General features: G+C 36.6%; 1 pseudogene; it reads right to left on the bottom strand.

Annotated features, from left to right (window-relative positions):
- Positions 1-1,769: 1,769 nt before the first annotated feature.
- LOC149202910 (protein TOPLESS-RELATED PROTEIN 2-like) lies at positions 1,770-8,177 on the bottom strand (annotated as a pseudogene).
- Positions 8,178-26,130: the final 17,953 nt, after the last annotated feature.

Raw genomic sequence — 26,130 nt, 5'->3', positions numbered from 1 at the left:
AATTACTCATAACAATAACACAATTCTTAGCATTCTAAAAACTTGCATGGATATTTTGTTTTCATGAAAAAAGAAGACAGAAAGCCCCTCCATCTTCCCATTCCCGAGGGTTATGAATAAAATCCCAATGAAATGAAAATCAATGTCAGTTAAATATGAGTTGAAAGCATTGATTCATGATCATGCAATTTAGCTTTGTTTTTCCATATATTCAAAATAATTTAATGAGCAATAATAAATCTTGATAAACTCTATCAATAAGTAATCAATGTTTCATCAATTAAGATTGTGTTTAAACCTCTAAAAACATTCACTAAAGAGTGACTAAGCACAAGCACATTATTTCGACATAATTTCCATTTGGAGTGTGTCAAGAAACAAAGTTGTGTAGGGTGACGAAGCACAAGTACACTACATTGACATTATTTCCATTTGGTGTGTCAAGAAACAAAGTTGTGTATGCTATAAAGCAGGGCTTATAACGGTTTTCAAATTTTCAATATTATTTCCATTTGGAGTGTGCCAAGAAATAAAGTTGTGTATGCTATAAAGCAGGACTTAACAAGTGGAGAAGAGGAAACAATGTAGTAAATCAAAATGTCCCATAGCAGACATGTAGATAGTATCAAAGCTTCCATTTGAACGGTTTTTAAATTTCACTAGTTTGCATATTCTAACAATGACCTTAATTGATTGCTTCCCAATGAAGCAATAATGGAAGTTTGTCAATTTACAATAATATATCCACTCATATAAATTCTCTCCATGTTATTAAAACAACTAGAATTCATGCATTCATAGATAATTACAAGCACTATAAGCATGCAAGTCTTGTAAATAGCATAAAACCTCTGGCAACTACAAATGGCATAAATAAAACTTCCTATTAAGTTGATATCCAAAATGTGTGATAATACAACTTCCAAATGAAGGATCTCTCCCTCAGCAAGTCCAAATAAAACACAAAGGATGCAACAATGAAAAAATATAAGCATTATCCCATCAATCTGTATCAATATGTTTAAACAATAGTGTCATCAAAAAGTTCATCGAGTCAATTGTAGAAACAATATGTTTAAACAATAGCCATCAAACAAGAAGAAGGTGTGTTGAGTCGATTGCAGAAAACACAAAGGTTGCAGCAATGAAAAAATATAAGAATTATCCCATCAATCTGTATCAATATGTTTAAACAATAATGTCATTAGACAAGAAATTTCATTGGTTCAATTGCAAAAACAATATGTTTAAACAATAGCCATCAAATAAGAAAGTTCGTTGACTCAATTGTAGAAACTCATGGATAATTAATGTTTTCTCAATTGAATTACTTTGATATGAGCTCCAATAGTATTCAACCCAAAAATGTTGATTCAATTAATAAATATTTCTGAGTCTAACAAAGCTTCTGCATAAACCATGTTTGTCTGAATGCAAAACTGATGTGGTACAAAGAAAGGTTTCAAAAATAGAACCTCAGAAAGAACATTTATGAATTATGCTCCAATGACAAAATTTCAATTTTTACATGACCTAGAAAAAATATAGTGACCAGAATAACACCTTGATACTCATTTACATGTCACTTACAGTTGTTGAACAATATCTTATGAAAATTAGAATCTTGATAGAATCCCTCAACAACTGGAACACAAGTGAGGCATTTCACTGACAAGACACTACCATTATTCATGGTATTCTTGTAAACAAACAGTCGGTAGACACAAAGTATTATAGTGTACTTCAACTTGTTCTTATGTTCCATTGAACTACCTTAAGGATGGTTTCAAACCTTGGTTAGTTAATGTTGGATTTGATCTGATATTTCCATTATCTGGGGGAGGTCCAACATCCCATTTTCCTTCTTATTGTGAAGACTCAATAACATGAACTCCTCCATCTGTCATTCCAAGAGAAAATTTGATTCGCTTCGGATGTATGTGATGCAACGACTTTAGGATAGGCGTTACTGCTGAATAAATAACCAAACAATAAAATAAATCATAATATGCCTTGCCAAAAGCCAAGTCCAATAAATAACCAAACAATAAATTAAATCATAATATGCCTTGCCAAAAGCCAAATCTGAAAAATAGACGTATCAACCATGATAGAATGAAAAATCCCATTTACCTGTTCATTCCCAATGGTAAATATGCAGAAGGAGCAATGCGATAGTGAGGCCTCAAGCTTTCTGCATCAAACACTCCAACTGCACCATCACAGAAGCTCGCATAAACTAGGACACTGTTACATGAGTATATGGCACTTGAAATAGGAGAAGATAGTGAATCATGAGGAGACCACTGCAATGCAACCATGTAACAAGGTCATCCAAATAGATACATAAGGTAAGTGACATTCTATAATTGTCTATGTTTGAATTCAACACTTATTACAAGCACTTACACGGCGCAAGAACTCCAACTTGGAAGCATAATATATAGCAAGCTAGCTCTCATGCACAACCAACAAGTGAATTTGATCATTATGAAACTCTACTCTTGTATCCCCAGTGGTGGTAATGATCTTCGTGGTTGTAATGGTACAACTTCCCACTGGTGGTGATGATCTTCCTGGTTGTACTGGTACAACTTTTGACTTTAGCTTGTCCCACCCATCTATGCCCTAGAGACATAAGTGTGAAAAGACATGGTTGTGAGTACATTAACATTCTACTTTGTAAATTTATGTAAACTTATTTGAACTTTAAAATGAACATCATAGAGTCAGACTATATATAATAATAAAAGAAACCATATACCTGGGCATCAGCTGCAAAAGATACTAACACATGCAAAACACGTGAAAAATCCAGACTATAGATAATAATAAAAGAAACCATATAACTAATAATAAAAGAAACCATATACCTGGGCATCAGCTCCAGAAGATACTAACACATTCAAAACATGTGAAAAAACTAGGCCTGTGCTTTTCTTTTGGTGCCCCTTAGTGCTTCTTTTTACCTGTAAAAATTGCAGCAAGTTCAGAGCATGCCACTTCAAGGTCATTTTTGGTAAAAGGGCACAATGAAGAAAAATGATAAGAATTTTAAATTCAAAGATATATTCACAGGCAGCACCTCATCAACTCGAACATTGTATATTTGAATTGATGAATCCTCCATGCCAATTGCAATGATGTTATTGTCTTGAGGGTGGAAAGCCAGAAAAGTGGCTGCAGGAGGAGGTGGCATGAAAGTTGTCATGATATCAATTGATACGTAATAAATTGGGAGCCTTTGAATTCTTAGCCTATAGTGAGGAACATTACACAAGAACCTTCTAGAGTGATCCTGAACTGAACCCCATTACCCACATAATTTGAAAGTTGAAGGTGAGACATTAGAGAATAAACCCTAAGCAGACAAATGTACCAAAACCGAAATAATATATATCATCACAAACAATAAAATGAAACTAGTCTTTAGGTAAAAGGTTCTTTTACTTTAAATGTCATCATATTAACTAAGGAGAACTTGCCACTGGAAGCAAACATCACATAGGAATCATTCTTAGACAAAGCTATACAAGCAGTAGCTTCTTCCAGATTTGTATCACCAATGTCATTATTTATAAAAATCCCACTGGGCGATGGAAAAAAATACCAACTCTTATATACTCGTCAATCATTACTACATAAAATACAACAACAAATTATATGTCCAAAAGTAAAGAAACATAAATAAATAAAACAAGCTTAAAAAAAAGGAAGATAACAACAACTACTAAAGAACCCCACCTTTCCTGATGGATTTTGGCCACTCTGCAGCCATTTCCATAGCTTATGGGGAGCATTGGATGTTAGTGATAAAACAACGACACCAGAATTGGTGTATATCAATTTTACCACCTGCTATAGCACATTACTCCTTTGGATCAATATCGACAGAATTTGTAGCAAATAAAATTGTAAAGTATGTTAACCTTTAGTGTTTTGTTTTCTATAATATAAGGATGATTGCATACCTTGCTCGTATGCATTGTGTCAGGCAACTTGAGAGACCTAAACTGACCCAAATCACTAATATTAGTTAATTTTCAGTTCTTTCTCTTGTCTGTGACCTCATCTAGAAGACTTCACTTAACATCTAGGGTCAAATTGTTGTCTATATTACTCTGCACACATGTTGTATAGAGTATCAGAAAATTGTTAGAATTCATTGATCATATCATCCTATTCCTATAAAAGATATGCCAAAATAATGGCTAATAGAGCATTTGAAAGGGGAAAAGAACAAAATCCTATGCTATATGGAAACTTGAAAGCAACAATATCTGGACTCTGGAGTGAAAGTTTTGAAAATGACTAAAGATATATGTAACAAACTAAACTAAACATGGCTAGACAAATATTTAGATTCTAAAGAAACAATTCTATGAGAAAGCTCTTAAAAAATTGGTCATTGAAAATGCAGGTGGAAGTCTGTCAAATGTTTTATAGTATTGCGAAGGGAACCAGGAGCAGTGATTGCAGGAGGCATGGCATTCACAATTGAAGTCTGCATATTAAAAATGATCTAGTTAGAGTTTAAAGTTTAACATTAATTAGCAGTGCATGTATATAGTAAATGTGCATGGAAGAAGCAATTTACCTTTGTGCCATTGTCTCTGGTAGTGCCCTCGTTCCCTCAAAGGATCTACTCTCCAACATGTGAATTAAGTGAAATCCCTCTACATTGGCTAATATTTTTATGTCATTGTCATTTGTTGTGACTGTCAACAAGGAACCATCTTCACTGAAATGAAGGCGAGGAATAGCCTGAAGCTTTTTTGGAAATAACACAAGGATTGTAAATTGAGATGTGATCGAGAAAACTTTAAAAAATGTTTTGAAGACTTTTTTCTCAGAATCATGATCTCTCAAACTCTAAAAATAAACCATCATCCTCTTCAAAATAAACCATCATCCTCTTCAAAAACAACTTCTTACTGAACTACCCTTAACATCAATTGTTGTCAAGATATTGGTGTTATCCATGTCCCAGAACTTTATTTGAAATTCATCACCAGCTGCCAAGAACCTATTCCTGGTTGTATCAAATTGCACAACACCTAAGGAACACTTCCTAAAACCATAATATGTCCGCTTGATTGTTCCCTCACTTTCATTCCACTCAACCAAGTATGAATCACCATCTTTACTTGTTTCATAGGAGAAGAGCCTAATAAAAAATACAAATGATTATATACTTCAGAAAGGACATAGACTTGACAGAGAAAATATAGAAAATTGGAGAAAGTAAAACTCAGATCCACATGAAGACACTTTACAAACTAAACACCATTCCAAGTTAACATTTTACCTTGTTCCATCAGCACTATAAGCCATTGTAGTGCACCAGAGGCCCGGAGCATTATAGTCCACCCTAGATCCCGCAAGATCATACAACCAGGCTTTGATCTTTCCATCAATAGTTGTAGAAAAATAAACTGCATACGAACAAAGAATCATAATCCATCTATAGTGCAATAAAGTATTTGTCATATGGCCAAAAATTCACAGGAAGCCAAACATCAAACAAAAATAAAATATGCAATGTAACTTCAAAACAACTAGAATTTAATATTACTCAACTACAATGCACATAAATTGTTCAGGTCTCAAGGAACAAAGTACCTGAATATTTTCTTGTCGGTGAGGACAAACAGAACATGCAGCTGCTTCATGACCTTCAAATGTATACTGCTTTCGACCAGATACTGCATCCCACACCTACAAGCACATATAATTTTTTTTATCATATACATATAAATAAACGACAACTATAAGAATGATACTTGACACATATGATAAAGCACATTGCCTTGATGGTCTTATCAATAGGGTGTGAAAAAACAATATCATTCACACCACCAACATGTGTGTCAATCTGTTTAAATTATATCAATGTTAATAAATTATACTTTCAATACAAACTTAATTTTACAGACTTACAAGAATGTACAGGTTGGCCTTTAAGCATGTAAGCAAACCTCTAGATGTTGTCTCAAATCACTTGCCACAGTATAAGAATATATGTGAACTATATGCTTGGAAAACGCAACTCCTATAACACAAATGCAGGCATGTCAATATCTGAATATGGTGTTGAATTTTGTAGCTATGGTTGGTATTCATAATGTACAAATTGTGTACTTGTAATGATGAAAGATGAATGATATTTTGTGACAAAAGAAAAATTATATTTTAAACTTGCTTTTCATGCTCTTGAGAAAATAAAATTTATTCTTATAAGCCATGTTCTTCATGACCTTTTCAAAAGAAGAAAACTGAATTTTTGAATTTTGATTTGTGGACATTGTTGATCACTTTGTGTGAATGACCCCATAGTAGTACAACCTTTTTGTCGCAAAAGGGATCTATCATGTTCGAGTGTTCGTGCCTTTCAGATTTCAACATCAGTAGACAATTTTGTAAAGATTTCAACCCATTTTGCATATGTATAATGTAAATAATCCTAGTATGACCACGTTTGTATGTAATAACCTAGGTAAAACTATTGTTTTGATGATGATTTCCATTCTAGGAGGTTTTTTGTCTCACTGATTCATCTGTGTCTCTAGACACAAATGATCGGCAGAGTTTTTCCTTCCACCCTCACCCCAAAGCTAGGGTGGATTTTGTCGTCAAGATCTTAGGCAAATCCTAGTGTTTTAGATAGAATCTTTGTAAAAGTTAGTTGGGAATAATTTTAGCTAATTGGCTAAATTATTTTATTACAAGTCACTTGATCTACTAGATTATATTTTTTGTGTCACAGAAATGGGTAAATATTGAGGGTCTATAACGAATGGGTTTTCCCCCTTCATGTATTAAAATGTAAAATATTCATGTAAAAAATATTTAGTGCATGGTCCTTCATAATTAGACACCATGGCTAAATATTAGAGGGTTGGAAAAATTATTAATCCCCTCATAAGTCAATTAATTAAATTTTCTAGAAAAATTAAATTAAAATCCTAAGCCAAAATTTAATTAATGTTATGTCATATGTAAAATTAAATTCTCCAAAGGTAAAATTCGTGGGTTTTAAAGAAATTAATTTTTGGAGGTCCCCAGCCAAGGGAATATTGAAAATTTCAAGAGATTTTGGACCCTTGGGCCTTGGTAGTTAAGTCAAAGTCAATGTTTTTGGGGAAATTAACTCAAAATAATTATTTTTGAGTTAATTAAAAAGGAATTAAATGAAAAATTCGAAATTCCTCAAAAAATAAAATAAATTCGACGGAGGAGATTAAAATATAATTAAATATTTTTCAACGGTCGAGATTACTTTGACGGGGATCAAGTGAACTAGACTTTGGAGAACTTATCTATAAATTAGAGGCCGGTGTCAGTGTTTTCTATCCGATCTTTGAATCGTGTACTAAACTCTCGAAACTCTCTTATAATATTTCTGGAATATACTGTAAAAAGTCTTTGGGGTTTTGATTGATGGTGATGTTCCTCTTCTCGAATTTATGACAATGTTGTTTTTTTCTGTTGAATATTATTTTAAAATTTTCACTCATTAACTCTCATGGAATAATATGTGCACAGGTATCTTGTTTAGTTTATTGGATCTAGGGTAACAACTTTAATTTGATTGAATTAGCACGTATCTCTAGTTCTTGAAAATTATATTGTTATTTTATTTCTCTAATTGATTTGACAGTTGGATCTAGTGTTTGCAAAAGATCATTTGAATTTTAATTGGGCATTTGGGGATAGTCCTCGTTTGGACCAGCCGACTCTCAATGCATAATTTATGAAGAGCCTACTTGATCGAAGCTTCATGATTTATCTAATGATCTATTTTTTCTGCAGGGTGTTTCTAAGCTATTACCTCATTAAAAAATTTAAATATCTTTTATAAATTGTGCTAAATAGCTAGATCTAGCTAGAAAGAGCCTTAGATTTACAGATCTGGGAGCAGAGTTGGGCTCATACTCCTCATATCTGATAAATCTATAGATTATTTGTATAGATCTGTAATTTACTTGTTTAGATTTGAAGTTTTGTAACATAATTTTGAATTTTAACACTTGGGTTTTTGGGATTTTCTCTATTTTTGTCCATATTGGGTATTGGGTTTTTCTCTTTTCACTTGTGCAGGAATAGATCTAAGAAATCAGCCAAGGAAATATTCAGATTTGAGCTAGATCTAGACCCTGGAGGGCAATATCTGGGCTAAAAATTTGTTTGCATGTTAAAAAACGATAATATCATTCGACAAAGATTCATATGTGGGGTTTCATAAAATAAATTTTGAAGATCGCTTTAAAGGCAAGGTTAAAATTTGAGCCAGAGATTCTAAGGTCAAAGTTTAAAAACAAATAGGGCCAGAGAGCCCCAAACCCTCTTGTCCAACTCCCTTCTCCTTTGCACCCTTATCCCTCTGCTAATTTAATAAAGGCCTTAAACTTCCTTTCACTATCTCCTCTTAGCTTCTTTCCCTAACGCTGCCTCTCCATATCCTTAATGCTTCTTGTAGCAGCCTCCTCCCTCTCAGTAGGCTCCCATCTCATTTCCCTGTCTATCCTTCCTCCTTTTTTCTCATGTCGCAAATCCCTCTATCTTCCTCATTTGATGTCCCATTCTCCCTTCCGCTACCTGTAGTAGCCTCCATCTCCCTGTCATGACTCCCTTTCTCTCCTCTGCAACGTCTTATTTCTCCACTGCTCAAAACCTCTTCTATCCTTTCATCCCTCCTACGTTTTCCATTAGCCCTCATTTCTTCTCTCAGCCTATCCTACTTCTCTATTTCCACCCTAACCTCACCTCATTTCCCTTTGCAAATTTCTGAAGTCGGCATCAAGTTTCTATAGTGAGCTAGGGTGAGCACTACTTTACAGGTGGCTTGAATATTCAAAAATTTTTTTTGTAAGCGTTTCATCCATCAACTGGGCCAAGAGGCCTTCAGTGTGTTCCTCCTAGCCCTCAGCCTATCATTTTATTACAGTCACCAAAAATAAAAAAATAATGTATATATGTGACACAAACTTGCTTACAAATCTCCTAAATCATTGATAAATTTCCAAAACATATTTGACATTTGTGTTTGAATTAGATTATATGTGTCAATGGTTATCATACAAGTTTTCAAAGATCTGGTATTAAAATTACAGAGGTTTGAAATATAACATTTCATAATGATTTACCATTGTCAATTCCTTTTTTTTAAAGAACATTTAATTCATCTTATAAGGAGTAAAAATTTGGGTCTGCTTAGATCGTGAAAACTTAACTATTCTACTATTGTCCTAAATTTCTCTCTTAAAATTTGAATATTATTGAATGTATTTTAAGTATCACTATGGTATCTGAGATTTGAAGACTGGTATATCCAATTGTTTGCATCCTGAGCGATTTATATTGAGCATCCTTAGAAGTTTCTAAATTTCATACGAAGTAGCTCACTGTTGTTCTCATTTGTGTTATTTCTTAAAATTATAAGTTGCTCTAAGTAATTTTAGTGATTCATAAGAGATAGGGACTCGCAAGAATTCTTATTTTAATTGAAGCATCTTTTAAATTGATTGGTCATTAGAATTTCCTAATTTGACTATTGGACACATTATCTAACAATGTCAGTGAAGTAATTGATTGTTGATTATATTGTTAGCTAATTATATTTTGTTGCTATCCTAACTTGCATCTATCATTGGCATATCGTTAAATTATAAGCATATTTATTTCACTTGCAAAGTTATAATATTCCTCTTATACATTGTCATATTTTACTTGAATATTTACATTGAAGTGTGTGTTTCTTTCATTCTTGCATATGCTCATTCTTTAATATTGTGTCATTTTCTCGTGCTAACATCTCTTTGTATGTTATAGACATTTTTGTGCCTTACAACTTTAAGCATGAAATGTCCATAATCCAAGGGATCCAAAGTCCCTAAAAGTGTTGTTCCTACCCCTAAAGGAACAAGGTCAACCAATGACAGCTTCTCCCAGAAGTTCTCCACCAAAAACTACTCAGAATCAGTCAAAACAGGATCATTTCAAGTGCTCCACTAGCTGCCTGCGTTACAAAGCACCCCAGTACACTAGCTAGGTGCGTTGCAACGCACCCAAATGCACTACCAGGGTGCGCTGAGCGGGAAATGCCAAATGGCAGTGTCATTCCGCGAGGTGGACAGACAATGGAAGCTTCCAAAATCTTCCTCAATGACACTTGCCTCACTGAGTTCGACCAAGGATGAGTAAGAGGCTCTCAGCCTCCAAGTGGAAGCAAGAACTGACAGAGAGAAGCCACAAGTCAAAACATAAGCTGACTCATCCTCTCTGCTTACATCTATATATGGATCCCTCATCCCAGAGATCCAGGAGGCTGGAATTTTGTACTTTGCAGAGAATTGTTGTTGGTTTTGAGATTGAGATTAGTGCATTGGGTGATTTATGCTTTGTTGGAGGTGAGGAAGGGATTCCTTTGCTGGGAAGTGGATGCTGGATCGGGACTCACTTGGTTGTATCTCCTCTTGGACTTTCTTATTATATCAATAAAACTATTTGAGTTTCTCCTACATGCTTGTGTATCAATGATGTTTTTTTATATTTGCATGTTTAGCTTAAATCTGATCCTGAGCTATTTATGAATGTAAATCTATGTCTTTTGTGTAGTTTTCCTCTTCTGTGATCTTGCAGGAACTTGGTGAAGTTGGGCAAGTAAGGGAGCAGGCAGCGGGAAGCGAACAAAGAGGAGAGCGATTGGATCAACAAACTAGCGCAAGACACAGGTTAGTTACATCCTTCCTCTTCGTTTACATTTCATAAAGAAGAATACGAAAGTAGTCTTCCTTGTTTGTTGCTAAGGCACTGTCACACCTTAGAGTGGGATAGGGGCATTCTGAATAGATACTTTTCCCAACAACAAAATGGCGACTCCGCTGGGGATCGTGTCTAGTTAGTTTATTTGTGTTTCTATTGTTGTTCATCTCATAAACGTAGGAGTGGTGAATCGAACTGCATTTGCCATTTACAAATGCAAAGTAGAGATCTGCTACTCTAGTCCATTCACTGGGCCTGTTTATGATCTGAACAGCTGATCCACAAATGCTCTAATTGCCCTTTGTGATAGCTGTTAGTCCTCCTTTAAATCATCCCTCTGATTGTACCTTACTGATAGCTTTTATCCGGCCAAAAACCATAGATTAAACTGCAAATCGTGACCCAAAACCCAGAGAAAATTCTCGTTTCTGCTTCAGCGCAGGCTCTGTGAAGAGGTTCTGCATTTCAACGCAGGTCCCGAGAGGGCTACCTACGCTGCAATTCAGTTTCTCTGTGCAACAGGTGCGCTGATCAGCCTTTGCCCTGTGCAGCTGAGGTTCTCTGCTTCATTTTGTTCAGTTTTATCTCTGATTTTTGCAGCCTGTTATCAGTGTGTGTACCTATCTGAAAACCCCTTTTCTTTGCCTTAATTCCGCCTCAGTTTTATAAAAGAAACTGTATTTGTTTTTGTGTATTTGTTACGTCATTTACAGTTTCCCATTACAAAAGTAAACTAGTCATACTGTCGCCCTTAGATCCAGACCTGTCGTAAGTGTCGTTTTGATCTTAGGAGAAAGTTTATTTGCTGTTGACAGTTGATTACGCTTTTACTTTTGTCTTTGGTTTGAATTTGTGAATTTCTAGTGTCGAAACAAGTGTTTACTTCAAAATCATAAAGTGTCGTAATCATCTCTACTTTTTTTTTATTTCGAAAAGAAGCTTGTTTGTGTTTTTCACTTGAAATCGAATTCAAATTTGTACAACAACTTTCTTTTTAGGCATCAATATTAAGAAAGTGAAAAACAAATACATGCATATGTGCATTTGCATTTTGACAGTTTGTATGGCTTGATTTAGGAAAAGTGCATTTACAGTGTGCTCTTTGCTCTTTGAGAAAAGATTGTGTCTTTCTTTTCCCCTTGTAGCTAGGATTTTCATTGTTGAAAAGAGATAAAAGCTTGCTTATCATCTTTAGACTGCATTTAGGAATTACATCTACATCTCGTGGTGATCCAAAAAGGCAAACTTCTAAGAAAGATCAACCTAAAATAAATTGAATGAACTTAACAACGCTTTGTAACTTAACGCACAACATAGAGGTCTAGGCTAGAGACGTGTTCCGGCGTCGTAAAGCCTGGTAACTGCTGTCCTCACTGTTGGTTGGGTGATTCCTCCACTATGAGACGATAAGTGCCAGTACGAATTGTGCTCCCACGTACCGTCGAGTATATATTGGGAGACCCCTATAGGCATAAAACCTTTATCCATAGGAAGCTGTGTCGGCCTCCCTACTGATCGCAATGCACTGAACACAGCATTCGGGAAGATTGACCGCCCGTACCCTAAAAAGTATTCTGCGGTTTTGCGATTAGTTTGGCACACCCTCTACCTAGATCTCCAGAGCAGTCCCTTTCATTCCTTTTCAGACTCCTTAACGGAAAAGGTCCATCTGAGCACTTGTCACTTCAGGCTCATTAAAAATCGAAGGAGACTAGAGTCATCTTTTGTTTTTTCTTGACTCTTTAAAATTGAAAAAACAAGTTGTGTCCAAGCATCGTTAAAATTTATTTTAAACGGAATATTTACACCCTTTTTCCTGCGTTGATCTTTAGGTTGAGAAAATGGAGCCTACCAACCAAGGAATTCCCCTTGGTGGAAATCCTAGTCCCTTCTCCTCTTGGGGAGATGTTGGTGCGCCCCATATGGCCACATTGTCGCTTCCAGGACTGACAATTGGCTTGCCAGTATGGCTCTTCTCAACCAATGTCGTTCAGAACACCACTATTCCTGAACAGTCGAATCAGCAGTTAGATAAGTCCAGAGTTTCCCACCAACCTTCTACTTCCTCTAATTCTTCCTCTCTTCCTTCCTCTTCGCTTGACAGGACTGGTAAAGCTAAAAACCAAGTTCCTAAGGAGAAGAAGGAAAAGAAGAAGAAAGAGAAAAAGAAGAAGGAGCCAAAGGCAAATAAGGGAAAACAAGTGTCGTCTAATGAAAATCCACACACAGCACCGACCAGGCCTAAATCGCCATGTGTCATTTGTAGAGGAGACCACTTTCACAGAGATTGTCCTTGCATCCCTCGGATACTAAGGGACTGGTCTCCTCGTTTGCACAATCCGGTGTCGTCAACCTCTGATGGCCATGTTGAAAGCACACCGTCAACTAGCGAAAGTGAAGTCCCAGGACAAAAAGGGAGGGCTAGACCTCCCTGTAGACTGTGCGAAGGCGACCATGCCCTCCACCGTTGTCAAGGATAATTTTAGGGGCGAATGTTTGCCCTTTGGCGAAATTAAGGGGGTTTTAAATTTTTAGTGGGCGAATATTTTGTATCATAGCACATTTTTACAAATCACCTCAAATAGCCCACCTTATTTTAAGGGAGAGGGTAAAAAAGGTAAATTTAGCCCTTGAAATTAGGACTTACAAACTTCCATTCGCCCATTTTCAAGAATAGGTTTTATTTAAGTGAATCCATTCGCCCATTTTCAAGAATAGGTTTTATTTAAGTGAATCCTATGGGCCAAATACCATATTTATAAAAGAGGTATGGTAAATTAATAAAAATATAAATAAATGAGAGGTATGGTAAATAAATAAAACATTTTTTATATTTACTCCATAAGTCACCTTATATACATGTAAGGGTGTAAACAAATAAAAATATAAGTAAAGTGGAAGTATGGTAAATAAATAAAACGTCTTTTTATACTTACTCAAAAGGTATGGTAAATAAATAAAAATATAAATAAACTAGACGTATCGTAAATAAATAAAACCTCTTTTTATATTTAGTCCATAACCCTCGTTCTATTTATGAAGGCTCAAGAAAGAGGTTTTATTTAAGTGAATCCTATGGGCCAAATACCATATTTGTAAAAGAGGTATGGTAGATTAATAAAAATATAAATAAACGAGAGGTATGGTAAACAAATAAAACATTTTTTTATATTTACTCCATAAGTCACCTTATATTTACGAACACTCAAAAAATGGGTTATATTTAGGTGAAACCTATGGCCAAAATACTACGGGACAAATACCATGGACTAGATTGTTATTAATACCATGCAAAAAACCATTATTAACCCTAATATTAGAATTAATGAAAATAAAAATGGCACATGGTATTGACCCATGGTATTCACCAAAATGGCACATGGTATTGACCCATGGTATTCACCTGGAATGTAGCCTATTTAAATGGGGGAATTAAACCAGCATGTAGCCTATGCTAAGATTCACTAGGACTTTACAAAGTTTTATTATTTAGTGAAAGACTTGCCAAGATCTTACAAGATTTTATAATTGAGTAAAATATTCGCCATGCCTGGAGAGAGATTCGCCAAAAAAATTATATATACATATTATATTATTGATAAAATCGCCTTCCATTTTTCCTATATACCATGGAGATTCGCCCATTTATTATATTTATAAATTTAGGGGGGGTTCTTAAAATTTTCCCTGACCGTTGTCCCTTCTTAGACGAGGCTAAAAGAGTTTTGGATGATCGTCCAGTTTCACCGTTACGACTTCCTCCTGGATATAAAAAACTCTTTCCGAGTCCTTCGTTAGTTGAGAATCCAGCTGGCCCGCTCAAGTGGTCAGCTGAAGCGCCTGTCATTGAAGATGAACCTACTGAATCCATACCCGACAAAAGTCAAAAGGTCGAGGCGGCAGTTGACCCGGTTTTGCCTTCAGAGGTTTTATCTTCGAATGATACAGTCACTGAAGAGGATAAGGATGACACCGTCCAAATTCTCTTCATCAACACAGACTCCAACGAACACGGGGGCAATCCACCCATTCCTTTATCGCAGGAAGGAAGTTCGTCAGAGCCATACCCGGCCATCTACTCGGTCCCACCTCCAAACAACCTAGTTGTATCCTTCGACTGGAACCAACTAGGCAGACCCCGTTTGCCAGCAAGCATACCATTCCGAATTATCGTTCAAATATACAGAATGGTCATGGCTGGCACCATCATAGATGAGGGGGCGTTTGTGAGTATCCTTTCCTCTATTTCTTGGAAAGCGCTTGGTTCGCCATCGCTTTTACTTGAGATGAGAAATCTGACAGGCTTCGATAAAGGAACCAGTCGACCTTTAGGGATCCTCCCCAATGTGCCCATAACATTGAAAGGGAAGATCGTTCAAATGAACGTGATGGTCATTCAAGGACCCTTGGATTATAACCTACTCCTTGGACGAGACTATATTTATTGCATGGGAGCCATCGTCTCCTCACTCTTTAGAGTAATGTGTTTTCCGCACGAAGGAAGAGTGGTCAAGCTCGTAGACCAGCTTTCATTTCCCGGATCACGCATCGCAAATAGTCATATACCATCCCTAAATGGTCTCTTCACGCAAGAAATGTCTCAAGTCCCAGTCCGTCCTCCTGATGAGCGCGAGTAATTCTGAGGGATATGACTGAAACCCAGGGGGCATGCGTCCTGGTCTGCTTCGGCAGGAAAACTTCGAGTATAGAGTAGGTTTCCGCGGGAGAATATGACTAGTCCGTACCCCATCCGTGATTGGAAGAGGGGTTGTTCTAGAATAAGATTCTTTTGTCAAAGTTATGTGTTTGGCGCTCGTTGTCACTCACCTTTGTCTATCTCGGTAGACATCGCCGAAGAAGTGTTTTGTTTGCTGCGCAAATGAGACAATCTTTGGTAACCTGTAAGAGGTAGGCCTTTCCCGATAAAACAAATGTTTTGTCTGCAAATTGAGAGGTAACCTTGAAATCATATTTTATACCTGGGGGCATGCAAACCTTTTGGAGGGCAAGCAAGGGGCGGCTATTTATTTTTTAAATTTTTAGGTCCTCCCTTTAAACCTGTAGGCTAACCCTTTAAACTCGTAGGATTAGTCGTCACCAAACTTGTATAAAGAAAGGATGTGAGGCAAAAATCTAAAAGTTGCCGTTTTTATATGAGACATTCTTATCATATGACTGGATTAATCGAGCAGTTTTAGCGCATAGTTCATGCTCGTTAAAAAATAAACATAAGATCGAGCAGTTTTAGCGCATAGTTCATGCTCGTTAAAAAATAAACATAAGATCGAGCAAGTGCTTCAATCCACATTTAAGCTCGTTAAAAAATGAACTATCCTCTGGTAAATAACCACCGTGAATGTAACATTATCAACCATTAAAGCCTTGGTCGTGTTTGCACCGTCACCTCCACTTTTCCATTGGCCGATCATTCACCTCCATTTGATTGTTTACCCATTTTGAGGAACAGCTGCGAAGAGTGATTTCACTAGCCATCCTTGTGACACTGTCGTGATTGGAAAATTCCAACCCTTACCTGGAATCAGCTGCTACCCGTCTTATCACTCGTTCCTCAAAAGACGAGTCTTCTTTAAGCTCTTTTCATCTGACTCGTAAAATATGAAAAGATTGCCGAGTTTTGGCCTTCTAGCTCGTTAAAGCGACCAGAAGTGCTATCCCTCCTCTAGATTTTAATCTTTTTGGACCTTAGGGATTATTGCACAAAAAGATCGAGCGCTTGTATTGTTCGGCTCGTTAAAACTATCGAAAATTCATCCCTTCTGTATTTTTTTATACTTTTTTGGACTTAAGGGATTAGATGACGAAAAAGGACTTCTGGAGTTACCTTTACGTTCCTTTTCAGACTCTCTAAAAATGAAAAGGACCGATTTATCTTTGTCGTTAAACTCGTTAAAAACATTAATAGCGACAAACTTGTCTTTAGACGAGAACGAGTTTCACTATCGCTAGGCTCGTTAAAACATAGCGATGGGTTTGCTCGAAGGGCAAATTATAGAACAAGCATATGTTATCCTCCTCAAGCTTGACAAAAATAAAGAGGTACTGGTCAGCAATGACTGGGGAAAAATTGGGAAGAAACTCAAAGAATCTTTATTGGTAGCAAGTCGCTCTTGAACATGACACTTCCACTCCATGCCTGAGTCGGGTTGGGTTGTTTCATTCACCGGTCACATCGCCATGGTCTCGCCATACCATCCACTTTTGGGGTAAATGCTACCAATCCATCATATAAGTGTCACCGACATGTTCAAGAGAAGTCATCCAGAGAAGTCACCCGTGTCCCATCCACTACCATACATTATACTTCATTCTTTCATGACCGCCACCCTGAACCATATATCATCATATCGTTTTCACCTCCATTAAAAGCATTTGCTCCGTTCCGTGTCATTGATGTGGGATACATTAAGGCCCTCCTTTGATGGATCGCTTCTTGTCGACATCAGCTCATTATCCAAGAAGTTGATCTAGGAACACCCCCTTCAGTACTTTGAAGCTTGCATGCCTCAATGGCAAGTTTCTCACTTCCGGCGACAGGTATACATCAATGACCTTCGACCGGAAGATTTTGCGTGGTGTTCGACGCCAAGTCCTTTATTCACACCACGTGAATTGTACTGCAGTACCTTGAGGGTCATTATCATTATCGGTGATTCCTCTCGCGCTTGTTAACAGTTTACATCATTGACTGGTAATCAAGCGATGTCTTTCCATGTTCGACTTCAAAACATTTCTCACATGGATCGACTTGTACTTCGAGTGAAGATCGGACGAGATTGAAGACCCCGGATCTAGTTTCATCCATCCGGGCTGCGATATATATTCGGGAAAAAATAAAAACATTGACATGTACATCATTGCAGCACAGATAATCATCCTACCAAAAGGATGATGACTTCATCAGAATCATCAGTCTACCATCAGATGATTGTCTGTCCTATGTACATAAAAATGAATTTATAAAGCTGAGCATGGGAATGCCCGCCTCAGCTAGATCATGAAAATAGTATGAAGATGATGTATTGTATTGTATCTTATTACAGGTCTCCTCCCAGCATTGAAAGAACTTCGGATCCTCCTAATAAAGCATTTCACCCGATAAACGGCCTCATACTTTAGGGGGCAACTGTTATAGACATTTTTGTGCCTTACAGCTTTAAGCATGAAATGTCCATAATCCAAGGGATCCAAAGTCCCTAAAAGTGTTGTTCCTACCCCTAAAGGAACAAGGTCAACCAATGACAGCTTCTCCCAGAAGTTCTCCACCAAAAACTACTCAGAATTAGTCAAAACAGGATCATTTCAAGTGCTCCACTAGCTGCCTGCATTGCAAAGCACCCCAGTACACTAGCTAGGTGCGTTGCAACGCACCCAAATGCACTACCAGGGTGCGCTAAGCGGGAAATGCCAAATGGCAGTGTCATTCCGCGAGGTGGACAGACAATGGAAGCTTCCAGAATCTTCCTCAATGACACTTGCCTCACTGAGTTCGACCAAGGATGAGTAAGAGGCTCTCAGCCTCCAAGTGGAAGCAAGAACTGACAGAGAGAAGCCACAAGTCAAAACATAAGCTGACTCATCCTCTCTGCTTACATCTATATATGGATCCCTCATCCCAGAGATCCAGGAGGCTGGAATTTTGTACTTTGGAGAGAATTGCTGTTGGTTTTGAGATTGAGATTAGTGCATTGGGTGATTTATGCTTTGTTGGAGGTGAGGAAGGGATTCCTTTGCTGGGAGGTAGATGCTGGATCGGGACTCACTTGGTTGTATCTCCTCTTGGACTTTCTTATTATATCAATAAAATTATTTGAGTTTCTCCTACATGCTTGTGTATCAATGATGTTTTGTTATATTTGCATGTTTAGCTTAAATCTGATCCTGAGCTATTTATGAATGTAAATCTATGTCTTTTGTGTAGTTTTCCTCTTCTGTGATCTTGCAGGAACTTGGTGAAGCTGGGCAAGTAAGGGAGCAGGCAGCGGGAAGCGAACAAAGAGGAGAGCGATTGGATCAACAAACTAGCGCAAGACACAGGTTAGTTACATCCTTCCTCTTCGTTTACATTTCATAAAGAAGAATACGAAAGTAGTTTTCCTTGTTTGTTGCTAAGGCACTGTCACACCTTAGAGTGGGATAGGGGCGTTCTGAATAGATACTTTTCCCAACAGCATTGTAGCACTGCTATTTTGTAGCTTGACATCATTTCTTAGCAAGTACTTTGATTTATCATTGAGTATTGTTGTCTAAAGGCACTGGTCTATCATTTCTATCTTGTGGTTTGCCTAATCAAGCTTAATTGAATCTATCTTAACATTGCTCATATCATTAATACTTTCTTTAATTAATAACCAAGTTACATTAATAACAAATTTCCTTTCCCTAGATCTCCTAAACCCTGTTGTTCCAACAGGTCTCCCATCATCCATCCACCTATAGGGACTACCCCCCTTAACTTACCTAGGAGAGAGATAGAATGGAGTGAGTAGGGATCGAAGTGACAACCCCTACTCTGAGTGTTGTGCCTTAAGTGTACACTTTGGGTGACAACAGACACCAACAATATGTCTAGTCGGCCTCATGTGATAAAGTCATCTCAACCACTATTGGCACCCATTCATATCTCTCCAGTGCATGTAAATAAGTGAATACATCCTCCCTCCAAGACACAATTCAACCACATCAAAAGATATGACTTGATCTGATGAGGAGTGAGGAATATAATTGTGACAGAGGAGCGAATATCTAAGGCATACATTTGTGACAAAGGAGCGAAGTTATGAATTATATATTTGTGACAAAGGAGCAAAATTCTGAAGCATATATCTATGACATAGGAGAGAATATTTGAGGTATATTATTTGTAGTTATTCTCTTTGGAGTAGGCTGAAAAAGTCTGGTTGTTCTGAATTATATATCTATGATAGAAGAGTGAAGTTTTGAAGCATATATTTGTGACAGAGGAGAGAAAATTTGAGGTATATTCTCTGTATTTATTATCTGTGAGCCGGCCGAAATTCTCTGTGGAAGGGGCTGAGGTTGTCTGCCACCAAGTATGTAATCAAGTATGTGGAAAGAGAGTGAAATTCTCTAACATCAAGTCTAGTGAAGTTGCTCAAGATTGATGTTGGTTGACAAGTGAAGAGGTTAGATTTGACAATTTTTTAGTTCCTATGAAGTCTTCTTATTGAGAAGTATGACCATTAGCATTAATTTTGATGTATCTCTTGTTGAACTTAATATTTCTCAAAGAAGAAGGTTGTAGAGTTTTTCCTCCAACTGGAATTTCCCAAGGTAAAAATATTGTGTGTCTCTCGTGTGCATTGTGATCTCTACTACTTCATTGTTCTTATGGTTGAAATTTTGAATGTGTAATTGTTCAATGATACATTGAAGTGCTAAATAATATTCTACATCATTGGAAGTAATTATTAAGTTTCAGAAATAAGTGCTTGTTTACATTGCACTCAAAAAATCAAAATGGTATCAGAGCTATGGTTAAGTGAAGTGAAGGAGCACTAAGATCATCACCTTTTGAAGAAGCAGTTAAAGTGAATGAGATTTAAAGGTCAAGTCTATACTTGAGCTAAAGAGGCTCTAATCAAATAAGCCATTTGCACTCCAAGCAAATTTTCAGATCCCTATTAGTCTTTAGATCAAGTACATTTTGTTATCTGCCAATCCAAAGTGAAGTCAAGTGCTTCTGTGATATAGGCTGAAAGTCTTCTATGGTGAAGTCGAGATCCCTCTAAGACCCAAGTCATTCTGTGTTGAATAGAGTTATACCTGTGGCAAGAAAGAATTACTTATGTGGTACTCCTGTAGTGAAGTTCGAAGGGTAAAATTTGAGACAATTCTATGGTACATATCCTAGGTTCATCTGAGGTATAGACCGATAGTCTGAGATATAACTCGAGCTCCCGAGAAGGTTGAAAAAGGCTCCAAGACTGAAGGATCTTAGAAGGAAATTCAAATTTCCCCACTCAGTGTCAAAGCCAGGAAGAGTATTCTTCTTCAATAAATATGCTTGCAAGGTATGTATTTGTTTAAAAGAAAAGTTTTGTTGAGGTTGAAATTACAAAATATATCTCCCTCAATCCAAGAAAGCTAGTCTGTGCCATATAACCATTTCTAAGGGTTACCTCTATACTCGCAATTCAAGACAATATAATCCCAATGGAGTTAGAATCTTGTGAAGATCTTGAAATTTTGTAGTGACAGCAAAAAAAAGACCAAAAGGATATGAGGAAAAGAAAGGTATCAGCCAAGCATTCTGAGATATAATGACATAGTCAGAAGATGAGTTAAGAAAATATTTTGTCACCTCTGTAGAAATGTGCAGAAGACATCTTGCACTACATGCCTTGATCTCTGAAGTTTCTATTGAACCCAAGGAAGTTAAGAAAAACAATTGCAAAAAGTTGTTTGATGATTTGAATCATTCTCAAGAAAAGAGCAAAATTCTTATAAATCAAGGATTCTATGATCCTTGACATAAAAAGGTAATTTTCCACTAGAATTGTGAAGCTTTTGAAGAAAAGGTTGAATTCCTCTTTAATATGGGAGACCAAAGTCAATTGTAGAACCTCTCATTATCATCACCAACACCATCAATGGAATTTTGCCAAAGAATGAGGATTGCATGAATCTGGTGGAAGCACAAAATAGATCTTAAAAGATCTAGGGTTTGAAAGACTCCAGGGATTATGAACAGAACCCTAGATTCATCACTTGCATAGAGAGCATATTGATCTTTGGACATCTAGGGTTTGTAAACCCTAGGAGGAAAAGGCTTAGACTAGAAATCCCTAGGGTTATAGACAAAACCTTAGGGTAGGGAAGTTTCCGCTAAAAAACTCTAGCTCATGAATTGACATCATACGGACATGGTTGATTTGAAAAATGGATGCGAGAAGTCTAAGATCAAGAGGGAGATGATATCCTTCTAAAATATAAGTATTCTATATCTCTTCTTTATGATTACTATTGTTGAGTTCTCTAGTAGTTAATCTCTTGTTTTCATATTCCTTTCCTGGTTGTAATTTTTTTTTAATGATCTCCCAGTGAGGAGTGCAGGTACATGATGAAAGTTGTCTAAGTTTTGGTAGCAATTGATAAGATTAAAAGAACAAAGCAAGACTCAGAGCAAGATTTGGATTTAGAGGGAGCAATTTGATCATCAAGTTTGAAGTATGTCTTGACTTTTTCCTAACAGAATCCTGTGGTGATTTGACGAAGTTTATAGCAACTTGAGATAAGTACAAAGAAAAGGATCACCTTAGTAAGAGGGGAGAAACCTATGTGTTGAAGAATCTAGGGTAGTTAACATTAGATAGATTCTTCTATACTTGATAACAATTGTGAAATGATTTTACTATTTATCTTTTCTTGATCTTCTTCTTATTATGAGTGTGTGTGTTTACTTCATCAAATTGCTACAAAAACAAAGAGACAAGAACATAAGAAGTTGACATTCTGCCAGGACCAAAACCTATCACTCTTGGAGAGGAAAACTCGCACATAGATCTTCTTATAGAGATTCTAATTTACAAACACCAAGACCGTGACCCTTGACCTATCAAGCCACTCCAAGACCAAGACACCAATCCTCTTCTTACTGTTGAGATCATCATCATCGTTATTGCTTCACCAATATCATCATTTCCACACCATGATTGTTCCTTGAGATCACCATTGAGATTATCTTTGCACCTTCATCTAGATCATAACCTTCAAGAACGAGATCATGACTGTGATAGGATCATGATTGCACCTTAATGTAAGTCGAGATGAAGTGTGTCACTATGAGATCCTTCCATCATCATTAGGTTGAGACTGTGATCATCCTTGTCACTGTCATCAATGGTCCTTCTCATTATGTTGAGACTGTAATAATTGAGACAGTGATTATCTTTGTCACTGTCATCACTACTCCTTCTCATTATGCCGAGACTGTAATATCCATCTGAAAACTTATAGACTCCTTTTTTAACTATAGCACCACAACATAGTCTTCATCTGAGATTCTTGTTCCATTACTTGTCTAAGATATCACTAAGATTATTAGCGAAAATTCATATGTACCTGAAGTAGCAGAGGTTTATGCGAAGTTCTGAAGCCCTGTAATCTTATCTGAAAATCTCAGATTTATCTGAGTTCTGTCCCTCTTTCTGCACAGACCCTAATGGGGTATAGATAGTGATTTTTTCTCCATAAATAACCCAACTTGTATTACCGAACCGATGTGTCTATTATTTGAGTTGACTTGACTACCTTTTAATTCGACTTCCAAGCCGACGTGATAGAGAGGATGGTTCTTGTCATTTGGAGGGATGCTAGACACTAGGTTGACCCATTTTCATTACATAGATGCTCAAGTAGAGCTCTTCAATATAGTTTTGAATCTTTGACTTTCCTAGACCTATAGAATGAGCAAGAAACTCATCATATTATATATAAAAATAATTATTATTTTTATTGACAAGTACAAAGATCAAAATTACATTGACAAATACTGAACCTAGTTACCCTTTTGTTTAACACTCCCTCTTAACTAGGGAGGTATTTACAATGGTACTTGGTTATTCTCAATGTGAAGAATTTCTCATAAGAAGAATCAGAATGGTAATCCCATCTGTATAGCATCATATCAATCAGCATTGTCATAGTGTAAGGCCCTGACTAATAGCTCCATCTCTCCATGAGACCATGAGCTACAATGCTGGTTAGACCAATGATTTCTAGACACCTTCATCATTGTCTCTCAAGGTACATACCCACCTAAGTGTTCACTGAGTAGGACCTTCTAGGACTATTCTTATCTTGGGTTCCCATCCCTCAAAGAATATCAGTCCTATTGCCTACTCTTATCTTGTATGCCCTACACTTCCTCAAAGAGTATCAGATTCCTGATGATTACCCAATCCTCTTGTTCTTTCTTCCCAAGTGAAGACAAGAATGTTGTGTTTATCATGTGTCTACATTTCCATTCATGGCCTTCATCTAGTCTTACATCTGTTTGTTGGGAAAAATACTAAGAGGGGGGGGTGAATCAGTATTTACAAATCAATAATTTTTTACATTTCATATTCAGATTTCTATATTCGACTTTACTGAAATGAACCTGCATGTGCACGGGACTGTTCTTAAGCCAAGTAGCATATATCTAGTGAACTTATAATTAAGTTAATCCATCATATGTTTATCATCAACTAGTGCATTAGTACTTTATTAACCATTAGATAAACATTAACCATCTGTTGTAATAAATAAACCATCACACATAAGCAACACACATGAACACCAAGATTTAAAGTGGAAACCCAATGCGGGAGAAAAACCACCTATTTTTGTTGCCTTTGTCTTCTTTTTAATATAAATAATAAGTTGTTTACAATATTTTATTGGTGTAGACTCATACCAGTACGCATGCACCCAGCTACAAAAGGCTACAACCTTCTCTTGTTCTCCATCTTCTACTAGAAGGGAGCTACAACCCCCTGATATAATCACCAGCCACTACTGGCAGGAAGCTTCAACTTCCTCACTGAAGGCTCCAACCCTAAACATCCTTCAGGGACCACATTTCATAAGTTTTGACTAGATACTCTTGGTACACAACAACACAATATGTAGGCCATGTTTCATCAAATTTTCATACTGGACCCATCAGTAACATTGAAGATCAAAATCAATCGCCACTACAATAAAACCATCAAATACATCTGCATCAACCAATTGCTAAAACCCAATCATCAATCTTTGAATCAACCACAACAAAATCAATTAATTATAGAAACTCAATTAACTGACGCTTAATCAAAATTCAACCAATCAACTAGAACAGACAGATCATCCAGTACACAAATATGAACCCATAACAATGCATCAACAACTAGAACTAGCTACAACCTCAAAAATCATATGTCAGAATGTATACACTACTTCAGTGAAGCCAACTTTCATGTATACACTACTTCCTTTAACCCAACTTGCATATACCTCTAAATATACTAACTCATAAAACCTCTAAACCAAAAAATGTACCAACCAGTGACATTCTAAAGATCTACTATCAAATTATAGAGTTCTAAACAGATAGCAGCAAATATCACCCTTCTTAATCAATCAATCAACCAGATTCAATCTCCTTATATAATTAGTTTTACTTTCAGATCTAATGAAGACATCATTGACAAACAGTAGTAAAACAAAAACATTGATCATATAGACCATTCATCTTTGAACAACAAGCTTTTCTTCTACATACACTACTTGGAAGTGTCGAACCAGCGTGTATGCTCGCCTTCACCAAGGCAAACCAATGTATAGATATGAAAATAATAACTTATAACTTTGCAGTTATTCCAAACTTCAAATATACCCATGTCATAGCATTTAAAGGAAAAAACACTTGTTAGCACTCAGATCTAGCCTATCCATTATCAGTTCACATAATGATGAGTCATTTCAGGTATTATGATCCTGATCCATCATTAGATCTCATCCATCATCAAACACTTAGGTGCGTACTTAGTTCAGATCAAGCAAAGCATCAAAAACCCGTAACATGCATATTTTATTTTGATATAACTCTTCATAAGATATACATTACTTGCAATACTTCACACTTTGATCTTCACCTCCTTATATAATTAGATCCTTTTTCAATACCTCGGACCAAAACAACACTTAGAACCTATGGTATTCTTAGACAGGATCAAGTAACCATTATTCCGCTCAATATTGTGGGCTAATACCATGGTATGGACCCTTGCTATTCATTAGCTTTAATTTTCCATCCCATACGTGCTTTTCATTATATGACTACTTGTTTCTCATCATGCCTCTTCCATACACCACATGAATGATGGTTGTACTTGTATTTAAAACTCTTGTTTGAGTAGCCCTGCATTATCCAGATATTATTCAAGAAATCAAAACATCATATTAAATCAAATCATATGTTATGATATAGCTCTTCATAATGACATCTTCTTGTAGGTATCAACATCTTGCACAATATTGACATATCTCCTAAAGATATCCATTGTCAAGGGTCTTCATCTTTTTCATACTTTCATCAGACTCTTCATATCTTTCCAGGAGATTTCCTAGTCAAATCTTCTTGGTTTTTGGATGTTGATTGCCTTCATAATGGTTGCATATCTCATGATCTCTTCCTTTCCCACACATTCCATTTCCTGGAGCTTTTAATCAAAGTTTCTTAGTCAACTACCTCATACTTCATATGAGGACATATTGTGTTGATTTCATCTAGTGTGACTTATGCTTTCCTGCATTCTTTTAGAGGAGAAGATCCTTTTTCTCTTGATCATGCTTCTAAAG

The sequence above is a fragment of the Pinus tabuliformis genome, chromosome 2_1 (assembly GCF_031772625.1).
Source record: "Pinus tabuliformis cultivar Carrire ecotype Pingquan chromosome 2_1, CPIR1, whole genome shotgun sequence".
NCBI classification, from domain to species: Eukaryota; Viridiplantae; Streptophyta; class Pinopsida; order Pinales; family Pinaceae; genus Pinus; species Pinus tabuliformis.
This window is presented reverse-complemented; position numbering and strand designations above follow the sequence as displayed.